At 38.3% G+C, this 10,663-nt stretch overlaps 1 long non-coding RNA gene across 1 annotated transcript in view; it reads right to left on the reverse strand.

Moving 5' to 3' along the window:
* LOC106896710 overlaps positions 1 to 8,227 on the reverse strand; it is a 74,817-nt gene extending 66,590 nt beyond the window's left edge. The window contains exon 1 of the long non-coding RNA XR_001413666.1: positions 8,105 to 8,227. This is a non-coding gene — a long non-coding RNA (uncharacterized LOC106896710). The remainder of the gene's footprint in view (positions 1 to 8,104) is intronic.
* Positions 8,228 to 10,663: the final 2,436 nt, after the last annotated feature.

Here is a 10,663-nt window from a genome sequence, read left to right on the forward strand (position 1 = left end):
TCTTAGAGTTAGTCTTAAATGAGGAATCCTAAAATGCTCTGTACATAACAACATATTCCCCCTTGCTGAATGTGCATGAATCCAGATTTTTTACTGTAGTACAGGAGTTCAGGCCGAGAGAATATCGTAAAGCAATCCTTCCATCTGAACTTTGCAGAAGTTTCCACTATGCTTCAACTAGCTTTGTAGACTGTACTTCCCTTGGTCTTTGTCTTCTTTTCTGTTTATTTATACTATTTTAACCCCTCCAGTAACACTCCATAAATAATAATTTCCTTTCTGTTAACATCTACCATTGTATAAAGATTATTCCACTGCATGTTTACTACTGTTTTAGCCGAAAATCACCATCACCACCAGCCTGAGGAAGCTTAATTCAAGAAATTGTTAATGCAGGCTAGTGATTAAGAATTTAACTCACAGAAATTAGGAAAACGAGCAAATGCAGCTACAGTTCAGCTATGTAGTTCACACAATCCTGCACAAAGTGAAAGTCAAAGAATTAATTATTTATGTTACACATTGCATATAGAATCAAAATATTCTTAATGGAATAGCACATTTTGATAAGCATAACATTTTTATAAATAACAGAAGGAGCCAAGAGAATTGTATTTCCCTCTGATAAGTCAATGAGTTTGATTCAACTGGAAGCTGAATTCCTGTTTGCAGACTCAATAGACTTCCAGTCCTAGTGGAAGAAAGGACTTGTTTTTCTCTTGTTTTTCCAAGAGAAAACTACTCAGAAAGAACAGACAAGATCGCAGGATTTTTGAGATCTTGAAAAGACAGAAGATTTCTTAGTACTCATTGGGCAGAATTGTTTTTTCCTTTTCTCAGATTGAGAATAAAAGTGTATTGAGAGATTTTATACTAGAATGCCTGTGGCATGCAATATCCCTGCTAGCAGGTCAGAAGAGAAGCACATCTAAAGATGAGCATCCAGACAGATATTCAGTCTTGCTATGGTCCACCTTTAACATGGTACTCAGGCAGGCATCCATCCGATAACGCAGTTTTACCACTGCACCCCCACAGTCATACCAAGTACGTTTGCTTCGTTTGAAACAACACACTTTGCTGTATGAACATGTCTCATCTGAGAAGCTTTAAATCATCCTGGGACCTCCTTGGCCAGGCAGACCCTAACACATAGCCTTTCTTTAAATCTTGGTTGGCATGTTCCTCATGAGACATACAGTAAAGCCACTCAAATGAAAAAACAGGCCATCCCACTGTACCACTGAATCATTGCACGCCTCCCATTCCTGTGCTTCAGACTCAAGTACTGTATTTTGCCACTCCATTACATTTTAGCTATTTTCCTTTTATAAAGTGAGTCCAAAGCATCACCAAATCAGAGTTCTCCGCTTGTTCTGATGATAGGTTTTATAACTTCTTGGCATAAATAAAAGTTTTGTTACAAAGTGAGGTCATTACAGGACTGCTATATTAGGTCACTGAAGAGCTCATACACCACCTGTTATATACAATGTCAACTAGTAAAAGTGAACTACCAGTAACAAGCCATGACAATGGCCACACTCATGATAATGATGCTTAGCTACCTCATAGTTGTTTGGAGTTTTCCACAAAACCAGCACTTTTCATGCAAATAGGAAGTCAGAACCTGCTAATAGTAATTTATGAAAATTACATACTGTTTTGCAACAAACAAACATTATGTTAATGCACAAAGTCTAACTGCTCTTTTGGACTAGATAATTATCCCCACTGTACTTCTAGGAAGGCAGAATTGTGCAAAGGAGAACTGCACTAGCTCAGGCACATGGTCAAATAGTGGCACAATTGAGACCTCAGTGCTTGTGGGCACATTTTATTACTGCTATAAGATAATGATAATTTGTGGCAAAATGAGACAGAACCCTTCTTCTGCAAACTCCTATAACATTGCTTTCATTCTCGTTCCCAGATTTTTCCAGGCAGTGATCATAGTCTTTAGCAGAGCTGAGCTGGCATCACACAGCACCAGGGAAAACCAGGGGATTATAACAAATAATGCACATCGGCTGTCACGGGGAACTTCGAATGCAGATAGAGAGAGGTTAAGCACCAGAAAGAGGTCATTTTATGTAAATAGAAGTGGAGAGCACTGAGTTTAGTCAGCTGATTATTTATCTCATATTAAATTTTGCTTGAACATTTGGCTGTGGGATACAAAAATGCTAATGTGACTCTGTGGATATTCTTGAAAGCATAATAAATTTGAAGAGTAGATAGATAATCTCATAGAAAAAAATACTTTGGACCATGCTAAAATGGCACTCACGACAATACCACTTAGACATTAGAGATATTACAATAATTGGTTCCATGTAAAACAGATAGCTAAAGACATTGGATTAGTTCCCAGGAGTGTGCTAGAATACATCACTGAAGATGGGTTCTTTAATTGAATGCATATAGGAATAGATATAACAGCTTGAGCCATACCCAGTATGTCACAACCCTAAACAATTATGGCTACATTTCATTTTGTACACCATCCCATCCCCATAAAATAGCTTGTTTCAAATTTAAAGGTACAGAATCCAATCTATTTTCTTAAGTGGAGTTTTATATTCTTTGAGGAAAGAGACACATCAACCTTCTTTATACTGAAAAGAACCTAGTACAGTCCTGGAGCAATATAAATAATAAATCTCTGTCTTAGGCATTTATAAAGAATCCATCAGTATGATACATATTTAACATACTCTTAATGGAATAGCACATTTTGATAAGCATAACATTTTTATAAATAACAGAAGGAGCCAAGAGAATTGTATTTCCCTCTGATAAGTCAATGAGTTTGATTCAACTGGAAGCTGAATTCCTGTTTGCAGACTCAATAGACTTCCAGTCCTAGTGGACTTGTTTTTCTCTTGTTTTTCCAAGAGAAAACTACTCAGAAAGAATAGACAAGATCGCAGGATTTTTGAGATCTTGAAAAGACAGAAGATTTCTTAGTACTCATTGGGCAGAATTGTTTTTTCCTTTTCTCAGATTGAGAATAAAAGTGTATTGAGAGATTTTATACTAGAATGCCTGTGGCATGCAATATCCCTGCTAGCAGGTCAGAAGAGAAGCACATCTAAAGATGAGCATCCAGACAGATATTCAGTCTTGCTATGGTCCACCTTTAACATGGTACTCAGGCAGGCATCCATCCGATAACGCAGTTTTACCACTGCACCCCCACAGTCATACCAAGTACGTTTGCTTCGTTTGAAACAACACACTTTGCTGTATGAACATGTCTCATCTGAGAAGCTTTAAATCATCCTGGGACCTCCTTGGCCAGGCAGACCCTAACACATAGCCTTTCTTTAAATCTTGGTTGGCATGTTCCTCATGAGACATACAGTAAAGCCACTCAAATGAAAAAACAGGCCATCCCACTGTACCACTGAATCATTGCACGCCTCCCATTCCTGTGCTTCAGACTCAAGTACTGTATTTTGCCACTCCATTACATTTTAGCTATTTTCCTTTTATAAAGTGAGTCCAAAGCATCACCAAATCAGAGTTCTCCGCTTGTTCTGATGATAGGTTTTATAACTTCTTGGCATAAATAAAAGTTTTGTTACAAAGTGAGGTCATTACAGGACTGCTATATTAGGTCACTGAAGAGCTCATACACCACCTGTTATATACAATGTCAACTAGTAAAAGTGAACTACCAGTAACAAGCCATGACAATGGCCACACTCATGATAATGATGCTTAGCTACCTCATAGTTGTTTGGAGTTTTCCACAAAACCAGCACTTTTCATGCAAATAGGAAGTCAGAACCTGCTAATAGTAATTTATGAAAATTACATACTGTTTTGCAACAAACAAACATTATGTTAATGCACAAAGTCTAACTGCTCTTTTGGACTAGATAATTATCCCCACTGTACTTCTAGGAAGGCAGAATTGTGCAAAGGAGAACTGCACTAGCTCAGGCACATGGTCAAATAGTGGCACAATTGAGACCTCAGTGCTTGTGGGCACATTTTATTACTGCTATAAGATAATGATAATTTGTGGCAAAATGAGACAGAACCCTTCTTCTGCAAACTCCTATAACATTGCTTTCATTCTCGTTCCCAGATTTTTCCAGGCAGTGATCATAGTCTTTAGCAGAGCTGAGCTGGCATCACACAGCACCAGGGAAAACCAGGGGATTATAACAAATAATGCACATCGGCTGTCACGGGGAACTTCGAATGCAGATAGAGAGAGGTTAAGCACCAGAAAGAGGTCATTTTATGTAAATAGAAGTGGAGAGCACTGAGTTTAGTCAGCTGATTATTTATCTCATATTAAATTTTGCTTGAACATTTGGCTGTGGGATACAAAAATGCTAATGTGACTCTGTGGATATTCTTGAAAGCATAATAAATTTGAAGAGTAGATAGATAATCTCATAGAAATAAATACTTTGGACCATGCTAAAATGGCACTCACGACAATACCACTTAGACATTAGAGATATTACAATAATTGGTTCCATGTAAAACAGATAGCTAAAGACATTGGATTAGTTCCCAGGAGTGTGCTAGAATACATCACTGAAGATGGGTTCTTTAATTGAATGCATATAGGAATAGATATAACAGCTTGAGCCATACCCAGTATGTCACAACCCTAAACAATTATGGCTACATTTCATTTTGTACACCATCCCATCCCCATAAAATAGCTTGTTTCAAATTTAAAGGTACAGAATCCAATCTATTTTCTTAAGTGGAGTTTTATATTCTTTGAGGAAAGAGACACATCAACCTTCTTTATACTGAAAAGAACCTAGTACAGTCCTGGAGCAATATAAATAATAAATCTCTGTCTTAGGCATTTATAAAGAATCCATCAGTATGATACATATTTAACATACATGCACTTTAAATTTCATTATATATGTATGTGAACATTAACTCCACTTTCTGGGTTTCCATAAATTGTAGCCTTTAACTGGTTTATAAATATGGGCTAAGTATTTTTATTTTCCATTTTTTTAAGTACATTTATAAAAGCTGAAAAACTATTTGCAGCTATGTTTATCCTTTTCATACTTGGGGAAAGTGGTGTCTCTCCATTTTTTTTAAAGGAGCTGCTAATATCTAGACTGATTTCTTTATTAAGTGCAGGAAATTAAGTAAATTTCCATTGGTAAATTGTACCTACCCTGTTCTGATTTTGCAGTTGCACATGTGGAAAAGTAAATACAAAGCTACTCAAGCCAAAAGGACCACAGACCACTGTGATCACATAATCAGACATCCTGTATTAAAGAACTTCCTCCAAATTTATATTTCTTTTTCCAAAATGATAGGTATCATAAAGTAAATCATCTCTACATTTGGCCAAAAACAACTATACACTGTAAAGGCTCTCTTATGAGAGCTATCACAAGACAATAGCTTTGGAAATGAAGTGCAGTATTGTCTGTTAGCATAAAGATAATGAAAATATGTGAATGGAAACCATGTGACTTCCTTGGAGTGTTATATTAAATCTCCTGATTGACTCTCGTAAATTGCTCTTGAATTACTGCACTAACTCTCTTGGTTAGAGGGTTACTCAACAAGTTTTCCAACATTGAAAAAATGCTTCAGAAATAGTCTGAGCTGCTTTCGAAATGGCATATGTGCTTTGAAGCATATACTGGAATTCATTATAAGTTTTTGCAGACTCTATTATTCTCTTGCAGGACAAAATTAGATTGTAAAGCCATAAATCTCAAAGTCGGTTGCTTGCAGTTTGCACCAGAGTAGCCTCACTTCAGAAGTGTTCAGAAACCACACACTCCATTCACAACTGTGGAAACTGTGGCAGCTCTGTTTTTCTGAAATTTATTTTGACTGTGTTTCATTATTTATAGATACTATTAACCTAAACATAAATGAATCACACAAAAATAATGATCAAATCTTGCTATTTTAATTCATGAAGATAATCTAATTCAGATGAGTGAGACTAGTTGCGTTCATTTTCTTGATGGACTAAATAGTTCAAAACAGAAAGACAGAAATCTTGGGGGGGGGGGGATGGGAGGTGTTATTTTAAGGCACATGATAATTGTGTCCCTTTTTTTCTTCCTATCTAGACTTTAACAATTGATTGTTTGCTCTTTTTGCTCTGGGTACCGATGATACTTTTAGCCACCGAGAACTGTGTGCTCATTACCACTTTTCACTACCTTTTAGTCATTAGATAGTGACACCAAAAGATACCTTAATTGAGAGTTAGTGCAACTCTGCTCAAACACAAATAAAGCTGACATAAAAGGACTGAACTTTATGGCATCCACAAGTCTGTACATTTCTGCTGAAGTTCGTCACTGTCTGCCACTAATCCTACAAAGCTTGGTAGGGATCAGCTGCTGATAACACCAATGAAAGAGGGTCTTTGTTATAACACTCTTGGGTTTTTGTACATATTGAAGACCTTGTAAGCCTTATTCACATTGTCTGTTACTTACCAAACATTAGCAGTGTATATAACTCAGTGCTTCTAACACTTCAGACAAATCTGTACTTTTCTTTTTTTTCCCTGGTACTTCCATTAATCACAAATGTTTTTTATTTAAAATTCATGTTTATGATTTAATTCTCTATCCACAATAAATGCCTCATAAATAAACATTTGATTTTTTTAGCCTTCTCTTTAGTGGCAAAATAATGATTGAATTGATAAAGTTCAAAGCTAGAATGTTTTGCCTGTAGTGGATTTCTTATTACCATTATAAATGTTATCTTCAAAGAGTTAAAGTTAGTTAGTTATCCCAATCCTCTCTGTTTAATGAAATTATTTTGTTTCCTTAAACTGTGTTTAATAAGTAATAAGGGAGACTGGAAAATTAATATACATCTTGCTGTATTGATTTAGTTTTAGTTCATTCTGTTTTCTCTCTGAAGTCTATAAGCCTTCAGGTCCTATCTAATCTATTCATTTCTGACATGCGCATCTTTCTCCTGTCTAAGCGCCTCTGCTCTTCTTGGAACAGCCTCAGAGAGGATTTAAATCCTTATGCTTTGCTTTTTCAGCTGTTTACGATTTCCCACATAATTTTATTACGTATTTCAAAACATTATAATTGTACTCTAAGAAACTCCATTATCATATCAAGTCTAACTTAACATTGAACAGCATTATCCAAGTATAGTCCCTACATCCATTGTCCTGCAACTGCAGGAACACTGCCAGACCCTCCCATGAATTCTAAAAGTGCCTGGCAGCAATTCCATACTTAGGACTGCATTTTAAAATTGATAGCTACTAGTGTTGGAGAGTAATGACTTAGTAATAGATTGTGCATAAATAGGTAAGATGTAAGCAAAGTTAAGACCATAGTGCCACGCACTATGATAACTGCAATGAGAGCAGACTGCATAATTATCTAGATGACAGCATAGGAAATATAATGGTGTGCTTAAAACCCACAAAATGCTAAATTCAAACCTACAGAGTGTAGGGCCACTGTGACTGAAGCAGCTAGATTTAGCAAAGTGAGGTGCCAGCTGTAGCATTACTCAACACATTTAGGATGAGCCCGACAGTTTGGGAGAGAGCCACTTTCAAAAACAGACTCCTAAACATGATGCCAAGAGGGAAAGGATGAGGAACTGAGCTCTACATATCAGTTTCATCCCTTTATGGGTATCAGACATAAACAGACGGGTAAGCACATCAGCAGTCAAACTGAACTACATGAGAACAGGGATTGTATTGAACAAAGTAATTTTTTGTTTCATTTTTCTCAAAGGAAACTAAAAATGTCATCTTAGATTAATTTTGTTTTCAATTTGGAATCAGTGTTTCACTTTCAGAAGTTAAATACCAAGAAAGGGAGCTTAGACCCATGGAACTGGTGCAGAAGACATGTCTGCTTTTAAAGTCCAATGATTACAACATACTTAGAGTAATTCTCAAACTCGTCTGACTTAAGGGATTTTCAAACACAAGGTACATTTAGTAGTGTATATTAGTGTACATTAGCACACTGTCCTATCTCCCAAAGCGCTCTTACACATTTTCTGGAAGCCTTCAAATATTCAAGACCTATGGCAGATTGCACTCCAGGCCCCATGCTGTATTTTTGTACAATTAACTTACCACTAGAGGTGTGAAAAGCTGTCCCTCTAAGAGGAGAAGCACCATGCTCTGCTTTTCAGTGGGGCTGTTCTCAGTTTTGTCTGCTGACTGTGTCCAGTTGCATCAATTACTTAAACATTTTCTGAAAAAGAGGGACAACGTCTCAAGTCTGTAAGGCAGAAGGAGGACTCACTTAAGCCATAGACTGGAACTGTTGACTTCTGTGTCTCAAGAAAAACTCCCTGATGTAAAAGAATAATTTCTAAACTCTCCAGATGTTGACTGGCTATTAATGGAAACTTAAGACAGACATATTCACAATCTTAAATTCACTGCCCACCAGTGTAGAAGTGCTTCCTATTTGATAACTTCATAAAATCAGAGCCACAATTGAATCTAAGTTTTGTAACTAAAATCCTGATACACAAAGCACTGCCTGAAATGGAAGATGCAATGGCTGCACTGATACTACCCTGTAAAATCATCCTCAGCGGCAGCATCAAGGTCAAATCAACAAACTTCAACTAATCCAGTGAGAAAATACCCCTCCATCAAATGTCAGACACTTAAACTCATCTCGGCCCAAGGCTGCTAGCCACTCCAAACCTGCCTTCGGTACTCTGTGCTTTCCAGAAGCCTGGCTGTTGTCACGTGCTGCCTCAATTCCCTTTCCCCAGGAGCAACTGAGATAGGCAATGATCACACTCTTCAATCATCTCCACCTCTGCCTGTGGGCAGCACTCAAGAACACAAGAGCACACAAGGAAAAATATGCCGATAATTAGAGATTTAACTTTCTCTGTACTGCAAGGGGAAGGCACTGCATGGGCTAGAGCTGATCTGCCACCCTCCAGCACAGAGATGGACTGGCAATATGCTGTAGAGATGACATGAAGTTTTCCTTTGTCCTCCCAAGAGCTGCCAAACTCTATGGACAGCTCAGCTCTAAGTTATATGCCCATGTTGCAAATGCAGTTAATTGGCTGGTCCTGCATTAGCATGACTCACCCCGTAGGATGGACAAAACAGGATACACTACTCCTTCATCTTCACTCTCTTTCTATCCTGACCACTTCCTCTTCTTTTTCACCTCCTGACCTTTCTGAAAGACCACTTCCTTGCTATCACACCATTCAGTCCTACTGCCTGTTACCCCTCAAGCTCTGGTACAAGCTCTGTGAGGTCTTCATATCACAAAAGTCCATTCCCAAGAAGGATCAGAGCAGTCAGGCTGGAACTCTACATGGGAGCCTGAGGCTTGGGTTGTCATGAAGCCCTCGGGAAATTGGCCAAGACAGAGGAGGCAGGCTTGATATTTGCCTCAAGTTGATGTCTCACGCTCCACAATCTCATGGTATCATGATGTAATAAATAAGGTGTCATCACCATTCTGACAATGTGATACCTGGTAAAGCATCTCCTTGCTGGGACACCTTGGAAGCACAGTTAGCAGGCCATAAATGCGCAACAGTGCAGACAGCACTAATCCATAAGGACTATCTAACTCAAATTTTTGTCAACTCCCAGTCTTCACTCTCACTTGCCCTTTCTCCAGCAGTTAACTCTTGGGCTGAAGTTTGTAGTCCATTAAGATACCTCCTACCAACTTATTCCACACTTCAGTATGCCAAGTACTAGAAGATAACATTAAGAAAAAACCAAAGATGTATGGAAATTTATTAAAAGTATGAGTAACCTCAAAAGATAGCCAAAAAAGGTTTGTGGCAATTAGATTCTGAACTGAGAATCGGGGCTTTCCATTGACAAAGGTCAGCAGTCAACTCAACTGTGCGTCACCAGCAGACATCTGTGTCATGTTGCTTTCCTAAGATAACTTGCCTAGATAAGACGGCACTTCCTCACTGATTATAAAAGGAAGAGTTCTGCTCTGAGACCAGGGTTCTTCTTGTACTGGACTCACCCTACAAAAGTATTCACCTACAGCTGTCCTAGTACTTTTTACAAATTTGTGAAAACTATGTAAGATTTCCTCTCTAATAGTCTGGATTCATCTTAGTGATCAAAAAAAAAATAATTTAGTTTTGTCTGTTGACTGCAGGGTCAAATTGAGTCAGCAGTGTGCCTTGGCAGCCAAGAGGGCAAACTACATGGTGGGGTGCATCAAACACAGCATCACCAGATGGACAAGAGGTGATTATCCTGCTGTATTCAGTGTTGGTGTGGCCTCACCTTGAGCACTGTTTGTAGTTCTGGGCCCTACAATTTAAGGTCCTTGTGAAGATCCTTGAGTATGTCCAGAGGAGGACAACAAAGCAGTGAAAGGGCTGAAAGGGATGTCCTTTGAGAAGTGGCTAAGGACTTAGGACTTGTCTAGTTTGGAGAAAAGGAAACTGAGGAGTGACATGATTGCTCTCTCCAGCTTCCTGAAGAGGGAAAGTGGCGAACGAGGTGCTGACGTCTTCTCCCTGGAATCCAGTGACAGGATGTGAACGAATGGTTCAAAGCTGCACCAGAGGAGGTTTAGACTGGACATTAGGAACCATTACTTTACCAAGAGGGCGGTCAAACGCTAGAACAAGCTTTCTAGAGAGGTGGTCAATGCCCCAAGACTGTCACCAT

This window comes from Calidris pugnax, unplaced genomic scaffold (genome assembly GCF_001431845.1).
Source record: "Calidris pugnax isolate Ruff unplaced genomic scaffold, ASM143184v1 scaffold171, whole genome shotgun sequence".
Lineage (NCBI taxonomy): Eukaryota > Metazoa > Chordata > Aves > Charadriiformes > Scolopacidae > Calidris > Calidris pugnax.